At 40.9% G+C, this 27,190-nt stretch overlaps 1 pseudogene; it reads right to left on the reverse strand.

Moving 5' to 3' along the window:
• LOC118358448 (piwi-like protein 2) overlaps positions 1 to 13,293 on the reverse strand; it is a 28,429-nt pseudogene extending 15,136 nt beyond the window's left edge.
• Positions 13,294 to 27,190: the final 13,897 nt, after the last annotated feature.

The following is a 27,190-nucleotide window of genomic DNA, read 5'->3' on the forward strand; positions in this document are numbered from 1 at the left end:
TGTCTACATTTGATCGTGAGGAATTCTAAATCAGGTGAACAGAAGGATTTGAGTTCCTGTATGTTTCTTTCATCACACCATGTCTCGTTAGCCATAAGGCATACGCCCCCGCCCCTCTTCTTACCAGAAAGATGTTTGTTTCTGTCGGCGCGATGCGTGGAGAAACCCGCTGGCTACACCGCCTCCGATAACGTCTCTCCAGTGAGCCATATTTCCGTGAAGCAAAGAACGTTACAGTCTCTGATGTCCCTCTGGAATGCTACCCTTGCTCGGATTTCGGACTCCATGAAGAGAACAAGGGGAGATTAGCTAAATTCAGACGACTTAGGGCAGGTTTTCCCCCAGAGAACGTCTCTCATAGGTAGACAACAGGCCTTTAAAACAAAAACACCTCCAATTTCTCAAAATTTAAAAAGGTCAATTGGTGGTGGACCATATTGCAGCACTGGGGTGTATTTTTTGAGACCAAATGGAAGACAACATAATGTAAACAGGGAGGGACTACCTGAACCTGTCCAATAAGAACCATTGTTTTCTGTTGTAAAATGTTTTGCTATGATGTGCCTTAATGAAGGCTGCATTGTTATTTCTACAGCAGATATTTTTCACAGGATTGTTGCTCTTTTTTTCCCTAATACATGTACTTACGTGAAAGTGACATGGTACTGATAGACTGCCTCGTTTCTGCAGCCAATGGTGATATGGTTTGAACCTATGTGCAATGTTACTCCTTTGGTACCAATCTTTGGCAATGGTTTACTGAAAAAGGAGAAAATATCCGTTCAATGACTGTTAGACCTAGTCATAAAACACACAATTCATAATATAATGAGCTTCAACAATATTGGGACAGTGACACAATTGTTGTTGTTTTGGCTCTGTACTCCAGCACTTTAGAATTGAGGGTATTTTCATCCATATCGGGTGGACCGTTTTAGAAATGACAGCACAGTTTGTACATAGTACCCCCATTTTAGGGGACCAAAAGTATTGGGACAAATTCACTTATGTATATTATAGTAAAAAGTATTTGGTCCCATATTCATAGCACGGAATGACTTCATCAAGTTTGTGACTACACATTTGTTGGATGCATTTGCTGTTTGTTTTGGTTGTGTTTCAGATTATTTTGTGCCCCGTTTTAATGAATGGTAAATAATGTAGTGTCATTTGGAATCACTTCTATTGTAAATAAGAATAATGTTTCTAAACACTTTGTCACGCCTTGGTCATTGTATTTTGTGTTTTTGTTATATGTTTGGGTAGGCCAGGGTGTGACATGGGTTTATATGTTGTATTCGTATTGGGGTTTGTATTATTTGGGATCGCGGCTGATTAGGGGTGTTGTTAGGCTTGGCTGCCTGAGGCGATTCTCAATCAGAGTCAGGTGCTTATCGTTGTCTCTGATTGGGAACCGTATTTAGGCAGCCTGAGTTTCGCTTTGTATTTCGTGGGTGATTGTTCCTGTCTCTGTGTTGTAGTCACCAGATAGGCTGTAATTAGTTTCTCGTTCCGTTCTGTTGTTTTTGTATTTAGTTTCAGCTATTTCATGTACCGCGTTTTCTTTCATTAAAGTCATGAGTAACCAACACGCTGCATTTCGGTCCGACTCTCTTTCTTCAACAGACGAACGCCGTTACACACTTCTACATTAATGTGGATGCTACCATGATTACAGATAATCCTGAAAAATGATAAGGGAGAAAGTTAGACTCATAAACCTTGAAAATGCTAACCTCCCCAGTCATTGTAATGGTGCGAGGTTAGCATGTCTTGGGGATCTGATATTTGTGAGTCTCTGTTATGAGGTGTACACGAGGTGAGGAAGTTACACTTGTATGCAATTTATTACTAAATGTTTGCCATAAGATATTTTATAGCGGCTTTCTGCCAGAAGTCAAAGATCTCTGGATGAGTTCTGTACAGCTGCCATTTTCCCCCTGTGCTTCCTACTAGCATTTTTTCACCTCTTCGGTTCTTTTCCCCTCTGCTCCATGTACACATGCTGCTCTTCCTTTAGAAAATGCATGCATTACACCTTTCTTTATTTGCACATTTTCTCTTCTAAGTGTCCAATCACCAAAAACGACATTCGGTAGCTACTAGCCATGCTTGTATAACTTTATGAGCTGGATTTGCCTGTCTTTGCAATTAGTTTGTTCGTTTTCACTCATTAGAATTGAGCTTTTAGTTTGTACTAATTTAGTTTGCATTCTGGTAATAGCATTCTGGTAATAGCATTATGGTAATAGCATTCTGGTAATAACATTCTAGTAATATAGGCTTTTCTTGCACTTTAAGCGCCCCCTTGTCTGCTATGCTGTTAATACCGTAAATTCCGAGGTGAGAGAAGGACGGTATGACAATATAGAAATATGGATACCGCCCAAGCCTACCTTATAGTCCTTGGAACATTTCAAGTACAAAGTGCTGGAGTAAAGAGCCAAAACAACAACAAGAATGGTCAATGTCCCAAAAGTTTTGGAGCTCACTGTATACAAATACATTTCTGCCTCATCATTTGATTGCCTTCAACAACAGTAAAGTCATTTATAGCAACAATAACAACATCATTTACTTCATAACAATATATGTTTTCAGAACATGGTTTGACCAATACTGGTATTTAGTTACTATATGGATGGTACTTACCAGGTGGCCTCCATTTTAAGTTCTCCCTCAGTTGGACATCTACCTGGAGCCATGTGGGCCTCTTTGGGTGGGCAAGAGGGGAATCAGCGAAGACAGGATGGGGCTAGGAGGAAGAGCAGGGGCCACAGTGGGCCCCCTCCCAGTACCCAAGGGGGCATTGATGCTCGTCCCATTCCCATCATCTGAGATGGCAGACCTTGGCCAAGGAAGCTGCAGACAGAGACGGACACATTACAAGTTCTTAGTTGATCAAAAACACCATCCAGAACATAAGTGTGACATAATATGTAGAAGAAAATAAAAATCAGAAAATATTTAAATATTTGTTTTTATATAACTCATAAGCTCCATTATCTAATTAAATATTACTGCTTATCAATTTGTCTGAAGAGAATGGCTCTATTTGTATTGTCTGGCCTAGACAGTTCCTTGAATTATTATAGGGAATGAATTATGACAATGACAAATCACATTAGGGCTGCACAATTAATTGCAATATTGACATATGCAATACCCATATTGTAAGATATCTTTATCGCAATATTTTGAAACAGCCAAGCCTGGTCCTGGCCGTTCTGCGGCCCTAAGCAAGGCAAAAAGAATTGCCCTCCCATACCCCTGCAAATCGAGAATAGTCCCAGTAAGATAAATGAAAAAAATCTGAACCAATCATAGACGTTTATAATTTGGTCGAAAGCCGGGCCAGACTACATCCCCAAAAAATGACGACACAAAAAAAGAGGGGCGGTCCAGGTCACTATAACTATATCAATTTTGCCAATTAGATTGGTCCCCTCTACCACACAGAACCTCACTAATCTACGGACGGAAACGCACGAGGTGGCTAAAAACAGACCTCCATCCTCTGCTAGCTTGCTACCCATGGACCGGCTAGCTGTCTGAATCGCCGTGACTCCAACCAACCTCACTACTCACTGGACCCTTATGATCACTCGACTAAGCATGCCTCTCCTTAATGTCAATATGCCTTGTCCAGTGCTGTTCTGGTTAGTGTTTATTGGCTTATTTCACTGTAGAGCCTCTAACCCTGCTCATTATACTTTATCCAACCTTTCAGTTCCACCACCCACACATGTGATGGCATCACCTGGTTTCAATCATGTTTCTAGAGACAATATCTCTCTCATCATCACTCAATGCCTAGGTTTACCTCCACTCTATTCACATCCTACCTGTTACTGTAATTTAATTATTCCAATATGTTTTCATTAATTGAATTCCCTATTTTATGAGAATTTGTAAGATTCTTGTTTGCATAAAATAGACGGAGACCAGTCTTTTCAATAATAGGTAACATAATTTATTCTCGGAGCGTGCTGCAACAGTTTATATACAATAACATGACGTCATTTCATTGCTTCTAAAAATGAATCTCCTCCTCTCGACCGGGACAAAGGGAACTTTAAAAGTTCATTCAAAGTTCATTCCAACTCACTAACACATACACAAGACACACAACACAACTGAATTAACTTTTGACTCCTCACCATTATCGATCACCACTTAGCTGACAGTTCTAATTAACAGAACCTAGGAATGCACTCACTGCCTTATCTAAAACACCCCAGAGCTCAGTTTCGGCGGTTCAACCATAGGTTAACTACCTTATCTGTTTACTTAATCCGCAAACCATTCCTTTCTTCCTAGTTGGAATGGTGTTCATTAACTTTAATTACTCCTTGTCCGTGTCACACAATCCCTTCTTATGAACTCATATTGTTAATCAGATATGCATGCTCATCAACCGATCACTGCCTGCACCTGCCCGCCTGTCCAGCATCACTACTCTGGATGGTTCTGACTTAGAATATGTGGACAACTACAAATACCTAGATGTCTGGTTAGACTGTAAACTCTCCTTCCAGATTCACATCAAACATCTCCAATCCAATGTTAAATCTATAATTGGCTTCCTATTTCGCAACAAAGCATCCTTCACTCATGCTGCAAAACATACCCTCGTAAAACGGACCATCCTACCGATCCTCGACTTCGTCGGTCATTTACAAAATAGCCTCCAATACCCTACTCAATAAATTGGATGCAGTCTCTCACAGGCCCATCCGTTTTGTCACCAAAGCTCCATATACTACCCACCACTGCGACCTGTACGCTCTCGTTGGCTGGCCTTCGCTTCATACTCGTCACCAAACCCACTGTCTCCAGGTCATCTACAAGATCCTGCTAGGTAAAGTCCCCCCTTATCTCAGCTCGCTGGTCACCATAACAGCACCCACCTGTAGCACGCGCTCCAGCAGGTATATCTCTCTGGTCACCCGCAAAACCAATTCTTCCTTTTGCCGCCTCTCCTTCCAGTTCTCTGCTGCCAGCTGTCAGAGCTGTCAAACACATCTCCCTCACTCGCTTTAAGCACCAGCTGTCAGAACAGCTCACAGATTACTGCACCTGTACATAGCCCATCTATAATTTAGCCCAAACAACTACCTCTTCCCCTACTGGATTTAGTTATTTTGCTCCTTTGCACGGCATTATTTTGATTTCTCCTCTGCACATTCTTCCACTGCAAATCTACCAGTCCAGTGTTTTACTTGCTATATTGTATTTACTTCGCCACCATGGCCTTTTTTTTGCCTTTACCTCCCTTATCTCACCTCATTTGTTCACATCGTATATAGACTTATTTTTCTACTGTATTATTGACTGTATGTTTGTTTTACTCCATTTGTAACTCTGTGTTGTTGTATGTGTCAAACTGCTTTGCTTTATCTTGGCCAGGTCGCAATTTTAAATGAGAACTTGTTCTCAACTTGCCTACCTGGTTAAATAAGGGTGAAATAAAAATAAATAAAAAATCTATTTCATGGCCTACCTTCAAACTCAGTGCTGCTTTGCTTGACATCATGGGGAAATCAAAATAAATTAGCCAAGAGCTCAGAACAAAATAGTACGCAAGTATAAACACCTTGGGATCACGCAGCCGTCATACCGCTCAGGAAGGAGACCCGTTCTGTTTCCTAGAGATGAACGTACTTTGGTGCGGAAAGTGCAAATCAATCCCAGAACAACAGCAAAGGACCTTGTGAAGATGCTGGAGGAAACAGGTACAAAAGTATCTATATCCATAGTAAAACGAGTCCTATATCGATATAACCTGAAAAGCCACTCAGCAAGGAGGAAGCCACTGCTCCAAAACTGCCATAAAAACGCCAGACTACGGTTTGCAACTGCACATGGGGACAAAGATCATACTTTTTGGAGAAATGTCCTTTGGTCTGATGAAACAAAAATAGAATTGTTTGGCCTTAATGACCATCGTTATGTTTGGAGGAAAAAGGGGGAGGCTTGCAAGCCATCCCAACCGCATCATGTTGTGGGGTTGCTTTGCTGCAGGAGGGACTGGTGCACTTCACAAAATAGATGGCATCATGAGGCCGGAAAATTATGTGGATATATTGAAGCAACTTCTCACGACATCAGTCAGGAAGTTAAAGCTTGGTCCCAAATGGGTCTTCCAAATGGACAATTACCCCAAGCATACTTCCAAAGTTGTGGCAAAATGGCTTAAGGACAACAAAGTCAAGTTATTGGAATGGCCATCACAAAGCCCTGACCTCAACCCTATAGAACATTTGTGGGCAGAACTGGAAATGCGTGTGCGAGCAAGGAGGCCTACAAACCTGACTCAGTTACACCAGCTCTCAGGAGGAATGGGACAAAATTCACCCAACGTATTGTGGGAAGCTTGTGGAAGGCTACCTGAGACATTTGACCCAAGTTAAACAATTTAAAGGCAATGCTACCAAATACTAATTGAGTGTATGTAAACTTCTGACCCACTGGGAATGTGAAAGAAAAATGAAAGCAAATAAAAGATGAAAAAAAGAATTCTCTACTATTATTCTGACATTTCACATTCTTAAAATAAAGTGGTAATCCTAAATGACCTAAAACAGGGAATTTGTACTAGGATTAATTGTTAGGAATTGTGAAACAGTTTAAATGTATTTGGCTAAGGTGTATGTAAACTTTCGACTTCAACTGTATGCCAATGTAATTTTTTTTCTATTAAATACATTTACAAACATTTCTAAAAACCTGTTTTTGCTTCGTCATTATGGGGTATTGTGTGTAGATAGATGGGGGGGAACTATTCAATCAGTTTTAGAATAATGTAACAAAATGTGGCAAAAGTCAAGGGGTCTGAATACGTTCTGAATGCACCCGCTAGAGGACATTGCCAGGCATCCTCTTTAGCATATGCATCAGCTGCATATCAACCTGCACAAACATGCTTGATAAATAAATGCTTGATAAATAGTGCATAAACTATTGTAAAGGATGAATTGCTTGAAGAAATATTCATGGAGATATATCAATAAAAAAATGACAACAATAGTTTTGTTTCGATAGAGTCAAGAATATGTTTTGTATAATTCTACAAAGTCCTACAAAAATGTAGGCCTATAGACAAAAATGTTTGTGTCATCCATTTGATCAACTTTATTTGTAGATTTGATTAGTAATAGAATTATAATCATTCTAAAAAGTCCAGTTACAGCTTCTTTTGACAAAGTAGAAACTGAAATGATGACGATGATTACCATAATAATAATATAACCAGCATAGGTGAAATGATTTGCAGTATTCCTAAACAAAAGCCCCAGTGCATTACCAATTGTAAAGGATGAATTGCATAAATAAATATTAATGCGAATATATTAAATAGCAAGATATTAAAACAGTCATTTGTTGATTGTGTCAGACACTGTATTGTGCCCATATACCCATGCCTTTACACATTAATCAATTGCGTCTTCTCTTTATGCTTCGGGTCCACAGTCAGCACACAGCTGACTATGGAGCCACACAAACAAAATGGCTTGCACTGCACACTGTATGGGCCTTGTTTTGTGTGCACCTGCCGACTTAACATCGTGTCTTATTTGTCCCAAGTGTGAGCTGTGGTGGTTGGGGAAGGAGGAGGGCAGGACCTGCTGCCTTGGCGGCTGGCTTGGCGGCTGTAGCTTCTTTCTTGGCGTTCATGTGGTTCTCACAAAGCTCACATGCCAGATCCAGTGGGATGCATGGTGCTGAGGATGCAAACACTCTTATTTAACATCTGTACACAGTGTTGCTTTAACACTCTCCATCACTGATGTGGAGTACAGCATTGCTGGTATGTTGTTTTGCGCAGAGGGGGGCATCTCCTGCCTCTGTCCATTGTTCCGAGCAGGCTAGTCTTCTTTGCAATCAACTTGTCTGCCAGGGGAATTGATGTGAAGAAGTTGTCCATGGTCACATTTCTGCCTTTGCCCATGTAAGGCTCCACGAGTCTCAAAACCAGTCTCAGAAAGGTGCTCACCCACTAGCCTGGTTTCATCTTTCCCCTGATACAGAAAAACATTGAGCAAGTACTTGGTTTCAACACCGGCGACTAACCAAAACGTAACTGAAGTCATTTATCATTTTCTATCTGGCGACAGAATGACATATTGTCATTTTACATTTATTATGTTTCTATGTTTTTTCTTAGTAGCCAGAGCAATGCTGAAGCACGAGTGGTCATGAGAATAAGCTCTGGCTTTCTAGGTCCGTATCTTGTAATTGGTTCAGCCTACGACTCTCATCTCCCCAAGGTGCCAGAATTAGTGATAACAGGTGTAGGAACTGTGCCTAACTTATTTCTGCTGCCGGCTCCTGTTTCACTAGTTCTGACTGCAAATTGTGGTGAACCCTGCTCGCAGCGCTAACTGTTAGGTTCTAATTATCAGAGTAAGAACTCAACGGACACTATGAAAGCTCAAACCAAGTTTATTCTTCCCAAAGGATCGAACAGCTGAACAGACAACATATTCTTCACACAAGCACTCACATTTAACCCTTTCTCCTATGCTGAGTCTCCTCCTACACTGAGTCTCCTTCTACATATCTGAACAGCCAATGCATCTCTGTTGCTAGACAGAACCTGAGTGATATGTTCTTCCTCACTTCATCTGACCTGTCCTCTGTCCCAAAGTGCTCACTCTACTCCCCAGCTCACGGCTGTCATGGTGACTGGTACCAGACTGTCTCTTCTCCCAGAGGATCCCTGATGGCTAACAACAACATATCCTGACAATGTAAACGTTATACATTAACCTCTCTCCCTCAGTGACATGAATAAGTATATTTAATATTCTCAGAACCCAACAGTATCAACCCGTAAGGCATACGGTCAAATGATTTGCTGCTGGTAAATGGGCATAACACACTCATCATTACATTATTGTCTTTCTAAATTAAAATCAACATTTTCACCCTCCTTGTCATTGTTAGGCCTAATTTAAATTCAACTGTGAAGTAAGGTGCACAATTGTCATACATTTGTCATTAATTCAGTGAGGAGAGAGAGAGACAAATTAGCACCTGGCTGGGTACCAATGTCCTACAGCACATTGTCTTGGCGGATTAAGTTAGCACTAAGTGTGGGGGTGAAAGAAAAAAAAAACTGGTAAAAAGTTTAAATACTTTTCTGTTTGTGATTTAAAAATGAGCAGACATTGAGGAAATGTCAGGGATGGAGCAGGATTTATTTTTTTTGGCTGCTTTTTAATTTATTTACAAAATCAAATGGCTGGCAGTTGGCCTATGGCGGTTCTAGTGTTAAAGGGATACTTTGGGATTTTGGCAATGGTAAACATTTTATGTCTCTGCATCCAGTATGAAGGAAGTTTAGAGGTCATTTCACCAGCTAATGCTAACTAGAGTTAGCGCAATGACTGGGAGTCTATGGTATCTCCTAGCATGCTAGCAACTCCCTTCACACTACACGCAGACATAAAAATGGTATCCATGAGTTCATCTGACTCTGGGGAGGTAGATGAAGGGCTTCATTGGCAAAATGCTGAAGTATCCCTTTAAGCTCTGAATATCAGCTATCCAACTTTATAAGGAGTTATGAGCCTATTTGTTCAATGAAAATCAATGTGTTTACACAGCAGGAAATGCAGAAGTATTCTCCTTTCACTATGATCAGCTCGTTTGTATGGATAGAAACTTGAAACCACTGATCATGACAATTTAGCCCATGGGGCGAAACTCTAGTACTGCAGTTGTGAGTCGCCTGACTGTCCATTCCATATTGCCTATTCTACTCTGACCTGTCCGGTTTTTAGGATATGGTGTTCGTAGGGCTGTCCCGACAAAAAAAGTTGTCTGTTCTTTCAATATATTGACACATCCTATGTGTTTTAAACAACTCAATTATATTCACTGCGCTTATCTGATGCTTTAAAACACACAATTTGATAAAAAAATTAAGACACACAAATGACTAGGAGTCTGACCAGCAATTGATTTGATTGTGCCAGGCTGGGCCAGGCTGGGACAATTTGACACTGTGGTGGGATTAACAAGATTACCTTTAAAACGGTATAAAATACATGTATGTTTGAGGAATTTTAAATATGAGATTTCTGTTGTTTTGAATTTGGCGCCCTGCACTTTCACTGGCTTTTGTCATATCGATCCCGTTAACGGGATTGCAGCCCTAAGAAGTTGTTTAAGAAATCTGTCGACAAACAGCCTATGTAATTGTTTGACTTGGGGTCAGCCCTAGGTGTTTGTTAACATTTTTTTATTTGATTGGTTGCCATTTAGGTTAGGCTAAATGATCTGAGAAACGGGCATGATGTAAAAAGTGTCTTTCTTATTACATTGTCATACACTTTCTCTCTAGTCTGTAGGCTACAGAAAAGGCCACATACTCTTTTGACCATATCCGTTATCTGATATATTATTTACAGTGCATTCGGAAAGTTTTCAGACCATAGCTGTTTGAATACCCATACTAACATACTGTATAATAAACTCAGTATACACTATTTACATTATGTGTCGGGGGGCTAGGGTCAGTTTGTTATATCTGGAGTACTTCTCCTGTCCTATCCGGTGTGCTGTGTGAATTTAAGTATGCTCTCTCTACTTCTCTCTTGGAGGACCTGAGCCCTAGGACCAAGCCTCAGGACTACCTGACATGATGACACCTTGCTGTCCCCAGTCCACCTCCAGTTTCAACTGTTCTGCCTGTGATTATTATTATTTGACCATGCTGGTCATTTATGAACATTTGAACATCTTGGCCATGTTCTGTTATAATCTCCACCTGGCACAGCCAGAAGAGGACTGGCCACCCCTCATAGCCTGGTTTCTTCCTACGTTTTGGCCTTTCTAGGGAGTTTTTCCTAGCCACCGTGCTTCTACACCTGCATTGCTTGCTTTTTAGGCTGGGTTTCTGTACAGCACTTTGAGATATCAGCTGATGTACGAAGGGCTATATAAATACATTTGATTTGATTTGATTCAACAAAGTACTGCGTAAAGGGTCTGAATACTTATGTGTATGTGATTTCACTTTTTTTTGCAAAAAACATAAAAACAGTTTTTGCTTTGACATTATGGGGTATTATCTATAGATTGATGAAGGGGGGAAAATGATTTAATTAATTTTAGAATAAGGCTGTAACATAACAAAATGTGGAAAAAGTCAAGGGGTCTGAATACTTTCCGAAGGGACTGTATCTTGCAGCCCTAAGTCACATACACACGGAAGAGTGGGAAGTCTGACTTAACTTCACATAGACAATGGATAATGAATTAATAAGGAGATGGGCATGTTATGATAAGGATATATGAGTGGGATTCCTGTATATGCACAGCATGAATTATGAATTCTAGAAGCATTACTGCCAGGTCCCAAAATACCTTTTTCCCCAGGCTAAATAGAAGGGTTTGAGTTTACCATGTCATTCTCCTTCCTGCCTGCTGCCTCAGCCTATCATGTCCTCAGGGAACCAGTCTCTCCCCAGGCCAGCAACTGCCACTGCACCAGTAGGGGTTGTCTGTGGTTTGTGCTTTGCTCCGAAATCTCCGACAGCACCCCTTTCTGTGCCAAAAAGAACACCAGAGAAAAACACCAGGGGATTCAGTGGATTCATACCTCTCCTAATTCCTGGGGCCTCATTTGGTGCATAAGGAAATCAACCAAGCATACCAGTTTCCTAAATCTTTTTAAACTCTAATTACAATTTGACTATGTTCCATTTTTACAGGAGTCTTCAGTACTTCTACTTATTGCGTACAGAAGATGGCTTAACTTTAGTGCATCAATATTTGACAGATTTCTAATATTAATGGATTTTGGAGGTCGGTTCGGTTTTGATTATTAAAAAATAAAAGTTTTCAATTTTGGTTTTCATTATTTGTGTTGATGCTCGAACACAGAATAAAACCATGAACAAATCCCCATGATGGTAATGACTGCCCATTACTGCGTATCACTTACTAACCATGATTTATTCACAAAAGCTTTACAAAAATATTTCAGTGGTTTTATTTGATGACTATTATTTAATTCCAAGTCATCTCAATAGAGCTGCTGCCTATGCTGTAACTATTTTGTAGTTCTTCAAAGTAAACAAGGCATACTTCTTTGACTGCTGAATACCAATTATCAATCCCTTTGATCGTGTATTTTCAGGTAGAAAAGCAACAGCTGCTCTATTCCCCCTCACAATCATGCATTCTTGTCTCTTCTGTAGCAGGTGTTAAAGAAACACAGACCGGACAAGTAAATGTGCAATGGATTATGGTCATTGTAGTTAATTTAGTGCATACAATGAGTTAATTATGTAGTATATTGGTCTGTTGGAAACTACAACTCCCTACTACATCGCAGTTCTGGCTGGCTCTGAAATTGCGCACATTGAGCTCCACAGACAGAAACTGAATGAAATGGAATTCAAATAATTGAACCTATGTAGGTCAATTAGTTGTTTAAAAAACAATAATAACAAAAAATAGCCAACATTTTGGTTAATCATTCAGCACTAATTTGAACTCAAACTTGTGGAAAACATGATCTTCCCAGTTAGTTTGATCCAGTGTGCCTTCATCTCTCGCCAAGTGTCCCAAATGGCACCCTATTAGCTATGTAGGGCACTACCTTTGGGCCCTGAAAAGAAGTAGTGTACTACATTGGGAATGGGGTGCCATTTGGGACATGAACCTAGTCTTTCATAAAGTTATTATAACTCACCCACTGGCAGAGCTCCCTTACCCCAGGAGGTCTTTGAGGATTCGATTCCAATGCCTCTGAACATGGACACCAGAGACGACCCCTGGTCTTGGATGGGCATGTCCACCTGCCAATTACAATATCGTTACAAGAGCTATGCGAGAGCCAAACCTGGGCTCAAATGGTATTTGAACAATTTTGAGCGGGCGGCAGGTATCCTAGAGCGTTGGGCCAGTAACCGAAAAGGTCACTGGTTCGAATCCCCGAACGGACAAGGTGAAAATTATGTTGGTGTGCCCTTGAGCAAAGCACTTAACCCTAATTGCTCCTGTAAATCGCTCTGGATAAGAGCGTCTGCAAAATGTAAGTATGTAATCTGTCCTTGATTGAGCTTGCAATGAGTGAAATTGAACTAACTGAATAGTCCCATAAGCGCAAACCACCTTGAACCCTAGTCTGAGTTGGAGTTAGGAGAAGGACTTTACAAACCCTAAGTAACACAACACAAACCTGCTTGATTACTACTTCTACTTCAGGCCAGACTTGTGTGATAGGCTGACCTGGAGGACCTTGACCAGTGAGGCTCCAAACCCCTCTTGCCACCCCTACCACCGACTCAGCTGACGAAAGAAGCAGTCCTCTTGTGCGGCCAAGCCCACCATCTTCTGATGTGGGCATGAGTATCCCCTTGGCGAAGCCAATGGAGGGCTCGCTCGCTGAGAAGGGCAATCCTCTCCCATACTGCATTAGCAGTGTATCACCAGGGTTGATGAAACTCCTGGCTCTTCCTGTTGCTGGCTTATCTGACAGAAGTCCTCCCTCCCGCTGCTGCAGGCAAGCCATGAGGGAGGCTTGGGAACGAGGCGTGTTTGGATCAATTCAAACTAGCTTCTCTCCCATGCAATGCTTGTGAGATGGAAAAGGACATGGAAACTCGCTAAACCATGAGAATGCTCCAGATGGCAATATGCACATGTATTGTCTCATAATGAAAAAACCTACTTTGCTAGTATCAAAACACATATGGAAAAGGTATTATGACGGGGAAAAAGACAGGAGGCGACTTGCTGGGTTTGCTCAACGCCGAGGGCGCAACACTTGAGTTCACTTAGCAAGGCTCAGCCGCCAAGCCAATTCATGTCAGCGTAAAATTTACAATATCGACGCCCGAAAAAGCAGCCGGTTGCCGCCAGTCGGGAATAGTTAGCCGGCTAACTAGTTGCATGTGTTTTTCCACCCTAACATTCATTAGACTAGTAACGTAAACTACTCAGACATGTTATACCAACATCAAAGGTTAACACAATATTGCAATAGCAATTTCTAGTGTTTCAACAACAGCTAATGAATGCTAGCAGCAAGTGCGACTGCTTTCACTTGCAAAAACATGCACCGGTGGGAACGCGAGAGATAATCATCAAATGCGTCGCTATTTCGTTGCGTGATACGTTCTTTACAATTCAAACAGAACGCCAAACCTTATTTTCGTCAACCTTTGCTGTATTTACAGGTCTCGCATCTCGAAATGTGTACTGACCTGTCTGCCACTTGACAACTAGCAAAAATTACGGAATGTTTGGAAACACCCTGGTAAATCGAACAAATTTGTCTAAAGTGCATTGGTTCACGATAGCTGTCAATCTGGGGGAAATAATATTCTATAAAATATTTCAAATTGTAATATTTTACGAGAGCATACATTTTCACAAATTACGCTTTAAAAATGTTAGCAATCTATTGTAATGAAACAGCAGGGTGCAGGTCTCGAACCCTCCACCTTCTAGCCCGAGGTCAGGTGTGCTATCGACTGCCGCAAAAGCATGCTTCAGCGGCAGAGTCGATTTCCGAGCTTAATACAATAGTATGTGAAAAGACAGGACAGGAACACATCAGTCTCCAATGCACCATCTGACAAGTTGTTCTTTCTCTGTGTTTTCTCGCACTCACACAACCACACATAAAGCCATAATGTATACTATAAAATAATAATCAGTCTTTAATACAAAGGTCAACCGATTAATTGGAAATCGGTATTTTTGGGCGCCGATTTGCCCATTTAAAAATAAAAAATAAATGTAATACCTTTTTTTAACTAGGCAAGTCAGTTATGAACACATTCTTATTTTCAATTACGGCCTAGGAAAGGTGGGTTAACTGCCTTGTTCAGGGGCAGAACGACAGATTTTCTCCTTATCAGCTCCGGGATCCAATCTTGCAACCTTACAGTTAACTAGTCCTATATCTGTTCTGAGTTCTACATTTTTTGGAAGGGGCATGCTTATTTAAGATGGTGAGGAAATTACTGTTAAAGAACGACCGGGCATCCTCGACTGACGGGATGAGGTCAATATCCTTCCAGGTCGATTAGAAAGGCCTGCTCGCAGAAGTGTTTTAGGGAGCGTTTGACAGTGATGAGGGGTGGTCGTTTGAGCGGGCCCATTGCGGATGCAGGCAATGAGGCAGTGATCACTGAGATCCTGATTGAAAACAGCAGAGCTGTATTTGGAGGGCAAGTTGGTCAGGATAACAAGTTGGTCATTGGTGCTGGTGGCCTGTGTTCATTATCCGCTAGAGGAGTCACACTACTCTCACATTCTTAGCAATATATGTTAATGTCATTATTTGGCAACAGTTGTAATTCCCCTAATTTATCTAATTCAATTGAGTTTCTCATTGAAAGATGGGAATCTGTACGATTACCCCTTGAGCCCAAATTATGACCAAAGCTGGGAAGTACCTCCCTCTCAACCTCCAGCATGAACTATTCTGAATTCTGCACCAGTGATATACATTCTAGGGGGAAGGCTGTCATTGACATGTATTATCTGCATGATTTAGGAAAACAACTGACTTCTTGCATTTCAACACATTTTGCCATGGGGCATAGTGAAAAATGTGCAGCTTTATAATGCTATTCTACAAATGTATGTTTATGTGCACTACATCATCAGACACAGCCTTTTATCTGCTAGAAGGAAATGAGATGGAAACATCTATGTATGTAAATCTGTTGCCATTTGGATGGAAACCTAGCTATAGTCCTCGTTATGTCAACTGGTTTATTGGACATTAGTCCAGTTAATTACTACCTTCAAAGAGATGAGGCTGTTGCACAGCTGGCAACCTCGGCAGGGTAGCCTAGTGGTTAGAGCGTTGGACTAGTAACCGGAAGGTTGCGAGTTCAAACCCCCGTTCTGCCCCTGAACAGGCAGTTAACCCATTGTTCCCAGTCCGTCATTGAAAATAAGAATATGTTCTTAACTGACTTGCCTGGTTAAATAAAGGTAAAATAAAAATAATAAAAAAATATATAACTTTTATAATTTCTCTGATTATTGGCATTTGTAATCATCATAATCTTTCGATTATTTAATGTCCCAGAACTGATTCCTCGACCAGATAATGTCGGGATTAAGGTCACAGTAATGAATAATCCTCAATTTACCACCAACCAAACGAGATAAACAATGTGTATCTTCATCTCTCCTAGAATAAGCCTGCATTATCACAAACTGTCCCATAGAATGTACTACACTTCATGACCAAAAGTACAGTTGAAGTCAGAAGTTTACATACACCTAGGTTGGAGTCAGTAAAACTCATTTTTCAACCACTCCACAAATGTCTTGTTAACGCATTATAGTTTTGGCAAACATCTACTTTGTGTATGACACAAGTCATTTCCACTCACTGGACCCCTATTGATCACCAGGCTACGCATGCCTCTTCCTAATATCAATATGCCTTGTCCATTACTGTCCTGGTTAGTGATTACTGTCTTCTTTCACTGTAGAGCCTCTAGCCCTGCTTAATATGCTTTAACCCACCATTTAGTTCCACCTCCCACATATGCAGTGACATCACTTGGTTTAAAAGTCTCTAGAGACAATATCTCTCTTATCATTACTCAATGCCTAGGTTTACCTCCAATGTACTCACATCCTACCATACCTTTGTCTGTACATTTAGCCTTGAATCTATTCTATTGTGGCCAGAAACCTGCTCCTTTTACTCTCTGTTCTGAATGTAATAGACGACCAGTTCTGATAGCCTTTAGCCGTACCATTATCCTACTCCTCCTCTGTTCCTCTGGTGATGTAGAGGTGAATCCAGGCCCTGCAGTGCCTAGCTCCACTCCTATTCCCCAGGTGCTCTCATTTGTTGACTTCTGTAACCGTAAAAGTATTGGTTTCATGCATGTTAACATTAGAAGCCTCCTCCCTAAGTTTGTTTTATTCACTGCTTTAGCACACTGCCAGCCCGGATGTCCTAGCTGTGTCTGAATCCTGGCTTAGGAAGACCACCAAAAACCCTGACATTTCCATCCCTAACTTTAACATTTTCCGACAAGATGAAACTGCCAAAAGGGGCGGGGTTGAAATCTACTGCAGTGATAGCCTGCAGAGTTCTATCTTACTATCCAGGTCTGTACCCAAACAATTCGAGCTTCTACTTTTAAAAATACACCTTTCCAGAAACAAGTCTCTCACCGTTGCCGCTTGCTATAGACCACCCTCTGCCCCCAGCTGTGCCCTGGACACCATATGTGAATTGATTGTCCCCCATCTATCTTCAGAGCTCGTGCTGCTAGGTGACCTAAACTGTGACATGCTTAATACCCCGGTCATCCTGCAATCTAAGCTTGATGCCCTCAATCTCACAAAAATGATCAATGAACCCACCAGGTACAACCCCAAATCCGTAAGCACGGGCACCCTCATAGATATCATCCTAACCAACTTTCCCTCCAAATACACCAAGATCTCAGCGATCACTGCCTTATTGCCTGCACCCGTAATGGGTCTGCGGTCAAACGACCACCCCTCACCACTGTCAAACGCTCCCTAAATCCCTTCCGCGAGCAGGCCTTTCTAATCGACCTGGCCTGGGTATCCTGGAAGGATATTGACCTCATCCGTCAGCTGAGGATGCCTTGTCATTCTTTAAAAGTGCCTTCTTCACCATCTTAAATAAGCATTCCCCATTCAGAAAAATTAGAACCATGCTGCCAAACATGCCCTTGTAAAACTGACCATCCTACCGATCCTCGACTTCGGCGATGTCATTTACAAAATAGCCTCCAACACTCTACTCAACAAATTGGATGAAGTCTATCACAGTGCCATCTGTTTTGTCACCAAAGCTACCCACCACTGTGACCTGTACGCTCTCGTTGGCTGGCCTTCGCTTCATACTCGTCACCAAACCCACTGGCTCCATGTCATCTACAAGTCTCTGCTAGGTAAAGCCCTGCCTTATCTCAGCTCACTGGTCACCATAGGAGCACCCACTCGTAGCACGCACTCCAGCAGGTATATCTCACTGGTCACCCTCAAAGCCAATTCTTCCTTTGGCCACCTCTCCTTCCAGTTCTCTGCTGCCAATGACTGGAATGAACTGCTGGAGACTGATGGAGACTGATATCTCCCTCACAAGCTTTAAGCTCCAGCTGTCAGAGCAGCTCACAGATCACTGCACCTGTACATAGCCCATCTGTAAATAGCCCATCCAACTACCTCATACCCATACTGTATTAATTTATTTATCTTGCTCCTTTGCACCCCAGTATCTCTAATACCATTTCATATTTTTAACAAGAGTAATAGTTTGTATATTACATTTATGCAAATCATGAATGCTTAAAAAAATATATTTATTACTTTCAATGTAGATTTTATATTTCCATGTTAATACATGTGTAGCCATAAGAAAGAACCCCCATTCAGATGGGACGCAATCGGGCGATGTAGGCTTGTACACAAATCGCCCAACCTACACACACACTGTGTGTGTGGTTAGAGTAGGCTATTATATGTCAATGGCTTTAGGAACAGCAGTAACATCAGGCAGGATTTAGGCTACCAACTGCCAAACCAGTTGTAGCTCAATCTTGGGTGCAGTGATCACATTCCAGCACTGACTGACTGTGTGGAGGCTCATTGATTTAACGTTTCATTAGCAACATGCTATACTGGCAAAGTTATGAGTGATATAGCTGTTGGCTATATTAGCCATGACTTACCGTTCTTTGTGCAGCTTCAAATGTTGAACAAATTTGGAAGTTGTTGCGCTTCCGGTTGCAATCCGGTTTTTGTTGATACAGAGTAGTCTTTATATCCGAAAAATAATAATTTGGGGTATCATCTTTCCAAGGGCTCCATCTAAATTCACTCGCAGACGTTCCTCTGCACTGCCACATGCAACTTTTTCTCAGCTGGAAGAATTTGATTGGTTGCTGTCCGATTCAATCTGTAATCCGTTAAATTAAGAGTTGATGCGCTGCACACTTTTTTTAATAGGATAAGTTTTATATATTTGGAATTGGGGAGGGTATCAAGTCAGTTTGAGTCAAAAGGCTCAAATCCAAGTTAAGTCACGAGTCATTGGTGTTAAAGTCAAAGTCGAGTTGCAAGTCATCATGACCACACGTTTTCTAATTAAGTGTATGTAAACTTCTTGTCCACTGGGTATGTAATGAAAGAAATAAAACCTGAAATAAATAATTCTCTCTACTATTATTCTGACATTTCACATTCTTAAAATAAAGAGGGGATCCTAACTGACCTAAGACAGCCTTTTTACGAGGATTAAATGTCAGGAATTGTGAGTTTAACTGAGTTTAAATATACTTGGCTAAGGTGTATGTAAACTTCCGACTTCAACTGTATGTGGACACCTGCTAGTAGATCATCTCATTTGAAAATCATGGGCAATTATATGGAGTTGGTCCCCCTTCTCTGCTATAACAGCCTCCACTCTTCTGGAAAGGCTTTCCACTAGATGTTGGAACTAGAGGTCGACTGATTATGATTTTTCAGCGCAGATACCGATTATTGGAGGACCAAAAAAAAGCTGATACCGATTAATCCTCCGATATTTATACATATATTTGTAATAATGACAATTACAACAATACTGAATGAACAATGAACACTTTTATTTTAACTTAATATAATACATCAATAAAATCAATTTAGTCTCAAATAATGAAACATGTTCAATTTGGTTTAAATAATGCAAAAACAAAGTGTTGGAGAAGAAAGTAAAAGTGCAATATGTGCCACTTAAAAAAGCGAACGCTTAAGTTCCTTGCTCAGAACATGAGAACATATGAAAGCTGGTGGCTCCTTTTAACATGAGCCTTCAATATTCCCAGGTATGAAGTTTTAGGTTGTAGTTATTATTGGACTATTTCTCTCTATACCATTTGTATTTCATATGCCTTTGACTATTGGATGTTCTAATAAGTACTTTAGTATTGCCAGTCTAATCTCGGGAGTTGATAGACTTGAAGTCATAAACAGCGCAATGCAAAGAGCTGCTGGCAAACGCAGTAAAGTGCTGTTTGAAGGAATGCTTACGAGCCTTCTGCTGCCAACCACTGCTCAGTCAGACTGCTCTATCAAATCGTAGACTTAATTATAATATAATAATACACAGAAATACGAGCCTTATGTCATTTATATGGTCAAATCCGGAAACTATCATTTCGAAAACAAAACGTTTATTATTTCAGTGAAATACGGAACCGTTCCGTATTTTATCTAACGGGTGGCATTCATAAGTCGAAATATTTCTGTGACATTGCACAACCTTCAATGTTATGTCATAATTACGTACAATTCTGGCAAATTAGTTTGCAATGAGCCAGGCGGCCCAAACTGCTGCATATACCCTGACTCTGTTGCACAGAACGCAAGATAAGTGACACAATTTCCCTAGTTAAAAGAAATTCATGTTAGCAGGCAATATTAACTAAATATGCAGGTTTAAAAATATATACTTGTATATTGATTTTAAGAAAGGCGTTGATGTTTATGGTTAGGTACACATTGGTGCAACGACAGTGCTTTTTCGCGAATGCGCTTGTTAAATCACCCGTTTGGCGAAGTAGGCTGTGATTCAATGATAAATTAACAGGCACCGCATCAATTATATGCAACGCACGACAAGCTAGATAAACTAGTAATATCATCAACCATGTGTAGTTAACTAGTGATTATGTTAAGATTGATTGTTTTTTATAAGATATGTTTACTGCTAGCTAGCACCTTACCTTGGCTCATTGCTGCACTCTCATAACAGGTAGTCAGCTTGCCTCGCAGTCTCCTCATGGAGTGCAGTGTAATCGGCCATGATCGGTGTCCAAAAATGCCGATTACAGATTGTTATGAAAACTTGAAATCGGCCCTGATTAATCGGCCATTCCGATGAATCAGTCGATCTCTAGTTGGAATATTGCAGTGTGGACTTGCTTCCATTCAGCCACAACAGCATTAGTGAGGTTGGGCGATTAGGCCTGGCTTGCATTCCAATTAATCTCAAAGGTGTTAGATGGGGTTGAGGTCAGTGCTCTGTGCAGGCCTGTCAAGTTCTTCCACACTGATCTCAACAAACCCTTTCTGTATGGACCTAGCTTTGTGTATGAGGGCACTGTCATGCTGAAACAGGAAAGGACTTTCTCCAAACTGTTGCCACTGTCGGGGTAGGTTCCTTGTCCCTTGTCAATCATTGTCTTATTGGTGAAATCGGCAGTCAGACAATATCTTTAAGTAAATCAATCATTCATTTATTAATGCAATTGCAGACAGAAGTTGACAACGGGAACATAGCACGCATGTTTCCGAGTAGGTTCTGCAACCCACCTAAGGGCGCAGCTGATTTTATACACTCGTGGTATGATACCTAGTGGTATGATCGCCTAAGTCAATGTATGTGTGTATCAATAAGCTGAGGTTACCTTATAAGAAAACCTAGTACAGTAGCTTCTCTGGATGTATTAGCATGGTCTACTGTCACACAAGATCAAAATGCCAAAACCAGACAGTGGTTACTTCTCTATCTATTTTCGGTCTGACTCAGACCGAGCCTACAAGCACACTTTCGCAACAGCTAGGGCTTAACCACAAAGACTAATATAGATAGCTTATGCAACGTATAGTGGCATAGTTTTTAGAAGCATAGCAACAGTATCTTATTATAAAGCCTGCAGCAAAACATATGAATCTTAAGGTCCCCTTAATCAATAATGAGGAGGGTCTTTGGGACCCACCCCCTACACCACAAAGTTGGAAGCACAGAATCATCTAGAATGTCATTGTATGCTGTAGCATTAAGATGTCCCTTCTCTGAAACTAATGGGCCTAACCCGAACCATTAAAAACAGCCCTAGACCATTATACCTCCTCCACCAAACTTTACAGTTGGCACTATGCATTGGGGCATGTAGCATTCTCCTGGCATCTGCCTAACCCAGATTCGTCCATCGGACTGCCAGAGAATGACGCATGATTCATCACTCCAGGGAACTGTTTTTCACTGCTCCAGAGTCCAATAGTCCAATGGCGGCTAGCTTTACACCACTCCAGCAGACACTTGGCATTGTGCATGGTGATATTAGGCTTGTGTGTGGCTGCTTGGCCATGGAAACTCATTTCATAAAGCCCCCGACGAACAATTCTTGTGCTGACATTGCTTCCAGAGGCAATTTGTAACTCAGTAGTGAGTGTTGCAACCGGGGACAGATTATTTTTACGCGCTACGTGCTTCAGTGCTCGGTTGTCCCGTTCTGTGAGCTTGTGTGGCCTACCCCTTCGTGACTGAGCCGTTGTTGCTCCTAGACATTTCCAAGTCAAAATAAGAGCACTTAACATTTAACCGGGGCAGCTCTAGCATGGCAGAAATCTGACGAACTGACTTGTTGGAAAAGTGCCATCTTATGACTAGGCCACGTTGAAAGTCACTGAGCGCTTCAGTAAGGCCATTCTACTGCCAATGTTTGACTGTGCAGATTGCATGGCTTTGTGCTTGATTTTATACACCTGTCAGCAATGGGTGTGGCTTAAATAGCTGAATCCACTAATTTGAAGAGGTGTCCACATTTTTTGTATTTGTAGTATATCTGCTGTTAAAAGAGAAGACAGCAGAGAATGGAGCTCTGTGTTTGATTGACCAGGACAATTATACCTATTTATACACTGTCAGTCGCAGCAGTTTGGACTTGGGCAGATTGACTCCTATACCCATTTTTCCCAATTTAGTCACATCAGATGACAAAATAATTCACTCTACTCTACTATCACAGGCAGAGTTTTAGGGAATTGATTCCTTCCCTGGAGCCACAGAGAGCACAGAGATTGCTGGGCTGACTGGTTGCCCACAAAGAGGGGAGAGAATGTGCTACACTTGTAAATCTCATACAGGGTTAGTTATCAAGATTTTCTTGAACTCGTTTTGCAGTCTGACTATCTCACAAAGCCGAAGTGACTGAAAGTGACCCCAATCAGCAGCTACTATCTACAGCTAGTTTCAGTTGTCACTCACTGCATAAACTTTCGCTCTTGCACAGCAGAAGTGTTCCTCCAGTCTGCCAGAGCAGCTGTTATCCCAATTAATCACCTCTGCTTCTACCCTCTTCTCCATTACATGAGGCTGATTGAGGTGCGGACTGGATGCTGACAGGTTGTTTTGCATAAGCTCTCTGCACTTGGGTCCTCCGGGTTTTCCTGTGTAACAATGTGTACCACTGTCTCCTTGGCGTCCATTCCAGTGATAATGTGCCTTGTTGTAAGTGGAGCAATTTCAATGACAGTAGGGCTGGCCAAGCACTGGCGTCACTGGACACTGGCGGTAATCTAATGCGACAATCATTATTACCGGCGTGCCCATCAGGCCCAGCAGTGGGTAATGACAAGCGAAGCCCTAGGCTGCGCTGGTGATCACATCCGGGGGAGAGACAGACAGCCCAGGCAGTGGTGCTATGTGGGAAGGAGCTGGCCTTCCCAAGGCCCAGAGTGGTTAACATACCACAGCTGTTCCCTGGATGATGTTGTGAGCAGCCATGGAAGCTCTCTATCCCTTATGTCCTATCCATGCTGTCTGTCTCCCCCAGCATTTTTCCAATGTTGAAAATAACGTGTTTTCAACTCCAGTGGTTTTGACCGAATGTTCCTCCTCCGTTTATTTATAGACAGTTGCCCTCTGCCAGGCCCAGAGGTGGCATGGAAGACACCAGGACTGTTTCCTATCTGATCTACAAGGTCACAGTCCACAGAGCATATGCATGGGAAAATCAGGTACTTTCCCATGTATTGAATAGGAAGCAAGATGTCAACTATTTGTTGTGTTTATCATTAAGTACAGTTAACCCTGTACTTGACACTTCAAAACCAACACAACAAAAAAGTATTATACATATTTGTTTTTGTAGCGTCCATGTAATCAATCATACTATGACCAGACTCTGCCAAGAGGTCTGGTGTTTACGGCACAGGCAGTAATGCACTTGTTTTATTTCTCCATGGACCACTGGTTCAGGCCCCACCAATGATTACCCTTTATTTACTATACCAAGTAAAACAGTATGTCCAAACATCTCAAAGAAAATGTGATTACAAATAACAGAAAGCAGTCATTTTACCTGGTTTATGTTTAATAATGTGAAATTAAGAATGTTTGGCATTTATAGCCCATGAATCTAAATTGAGGATAGTATTAGGCTAATACAGCAATGTCCTCAATTTGAACCAGTAAACTATACTGTCTGTCCTCAATTTAGGTTTCCGATTATGTAAATATGTGAAGAATGATCCGTTTCCTTCATTGTTTAAATCCTGTTGTCCCTCCTGACCACCCCCTCATAATCGCCGTATAGCTTTTAGTACATGAGAAATCACCTTTTTGATACTATTCAATTAACTTGCGTCGTAGCCTGTGTTTGTGAACTCATTTTCTGGTGTGAGCGTTCGCAGACGGAGCTAAACCACTCGTGAGGAAATTCACATCTGTCAGCGAAACGAAACAAACCACACAGGGAAACAAGCGCGTCGTGCAAACAACTTTTTAAGAATTGCTTAACATTTCAAGTGATTTTTTACGTTTTAGGGATTTTTCTCTGAAGAAAACGCGGTGCTGCCCATAGAATGCATTATTGTTTTTCGCCTCTTATTTTTGGAGAGGTGCGAATCACTATTTTGGGCAGGTGAAAGCTCTGACTGTGCATGGCTTTGATGAGCGGGCTTATGTTTCTCAGTACTGGCTGTCTTTTTATATAAGAAAATAGCTACTGGATCCAAGACCAGAGACAAACTAATCAAGTATGCGCTTAACTGGAGTAGCCTACACTGGCGAGGTGTCCCTTGGATACCCGCCGGGATTACGTTGTCGTAATGTTCAATACTTCGGACGTCGATCACACTTTCAATAAGAGAGAGGATGTTTCCGAAGTTATCAATGGCACTCTGGAGCTTGTCTACAACGTCACCGCTGATCCTACAGTCATGTGGAACGATACGTGCGGGGAGACACTACTTGATTTCGGCAGTGGAGAGAAGATAATTATCGGAGTGATGTTGGCTATCATCACAGCGGTCACTGTGATGGGAAACACATTGGTTGTCATAGCGGTTTGCGTGGTGAAAAAACTAAGACAACCATCAAACTATCTTCTTGTGTCTCTGGCCGTGGCAGATCTCTCCGTGGCAATAGTTGTAATGCCGTTTGTTATAGTGACCGACCTAACTGGAGGCAAGTGGCTTTTTGGGGAGGTGTTTTGCAACATCTTCATTGGTATGGATGTAATGTGCTGCACAGCCTCCATCATGACCCTGTGCGTGATCAGCGTTGACAGGTGAGTTAGTTAAACTCTAACAGTGGAATAAAATGTAGGGTGAATAATGGTAAAGTGAAACACTCAAGCTTTGTAATGGATATCTTTAAATGTGTACAATAACATAACCAACAATCAATGCCTGTGTGTTAGTGAGGAAGTATTTCAGGATAACTAATGGGTTCAATGGGAGTAGCGTCATCGTTGTGGGCTTGGCATCCCATGGAATGACACGTGTCTCTTAACTAGAGACATAATGGTAAGTAAAATTACATAGGGTTCTGAGGTAAAATGTTATGGTCATCTAGACCTAGGAAAGGATATTCAGTGTCTCAGTAAAACATAATTTGTAATGGGATGTGCTTTTTACTCACAAGCATTTCGCTACACTAGCAATAACATCTGCTAACCATGTGTATGTAATTTGATTTACTTCTCTCATCTTTTTAGAATATAGACATTTTGGCAGTGTCCCAGTATGCCAATTTAACTACTGTCAAACTGGGTCACTCAGGCCATTTTAATGCAATAAAATATTTTTGGGGATTATGAAATACATGTTTTCTTAACAGAAATCCTCTAAATTGTCTAAATCAGGTGAAATGTTGGATTTAATTTTCCTCAAATCTGTTATCAGCTAGCATAGCTGCATTTTACTTAAAACGATATTACCTCAACAACATTAAAATCCTAGCTAGCCATATTCATAACCATATGATGACAAAAAAACATTTATTTTGCTGTATGGTGACAATAAAACAAATTGAAATTGTTGAGGGGTGAGGTCTTTCTGGTTTCATTCTACAACATTTCCACTAGAGTATACTGTTGAGAATGTTGAGCTGATAGGCCTAGATGAAGTTTATGTTATTTATAGGATTTACAATTGCATATAGGCTACTTCATATAATTATAATAATATATGCCATTTAGCTGACGCTTTTATCCAAAGCGACTTACAGTCATGTGTGCATACATTCTATGTATGGGTGGTCCCGGGAATCGAACCCACTACCCTGGCGTTACAAGCGCCATAATCAAGTATGATAATGATGATAATAATATGAATAATAATGTAATAATAATAATAATGTAATAATAATTTAATGTTCCACAAAAATATCTAAAGAATGCGTATGAATAATTTATCATTAAAATATTGAAATCTCTAACTCATCCTTCTTTACAATAAAGAATGAAGTGTCCCACTTTGCCAATCAAGGTGTCCCAATTTGCCAGTATTGACAATAAATGTGGTCTCAGGACAATATGTTTGAAGAAGAGTCATCCATCCATTTTTCAATATTTTATTTTGTATAGTCTAGTAGAGTTTTTAAGCTATTTGGAATGGTATCATGTTGGGGATTGAGACAATGGGATGATTCTGTAAGGTGTTCCAGAAAGCACATTTTCATAAAGTGTCCCACTTTATCAATACTCACCCTAAAACAAGGAAGGAAGTATCTAATGTATCGGCTATTAGGTGACATTAGTCTGGGGTTGGGCTGATTTTTATGATTAAATCGAATATCGCGATATTTGACATTGAAGATGTATCATGAAGTGTAAGACGATATACCGATAAGACTGTGCAAGACTCTATTTAAACTTTACAAATAAACTGTACAGTTTTTTCAGTTAGACTGTATCAACATGTTAAACATTAAGTATACATTTATAAACTAAGCCAAAATAAACATGATTATTTAATGAGAATAGCTAGGTTATCCATCCAGTTGCCAACAGATTTTCATGCCAATATTCTAAAATCTGCTAAAAACAATATGTGCATTTTCCCACCAGAGATGTTTCCATCAAATTGGCTTGTGGATAAAATGCTGTGTGTGATGACGTAGTGCACATAAACTTTTGCGGTTAAATTCCCATGTACCGAA

Source organism: Oncorhynchus keta, chromosome 25, assembly GCF_023373465.1.
Source record: "Oncorhynchus keta strain PuntledgeMale-10-30-2019 chromosome 25, Oket_V2, whole genome shotgun sequence".
Lineage (NCBI taxonomy): Eukaryota > Metazoa > Chordata > Actinopteri > Salmoniformes > Salmonidae > Oncorhynchus > Oncorhynchus keta.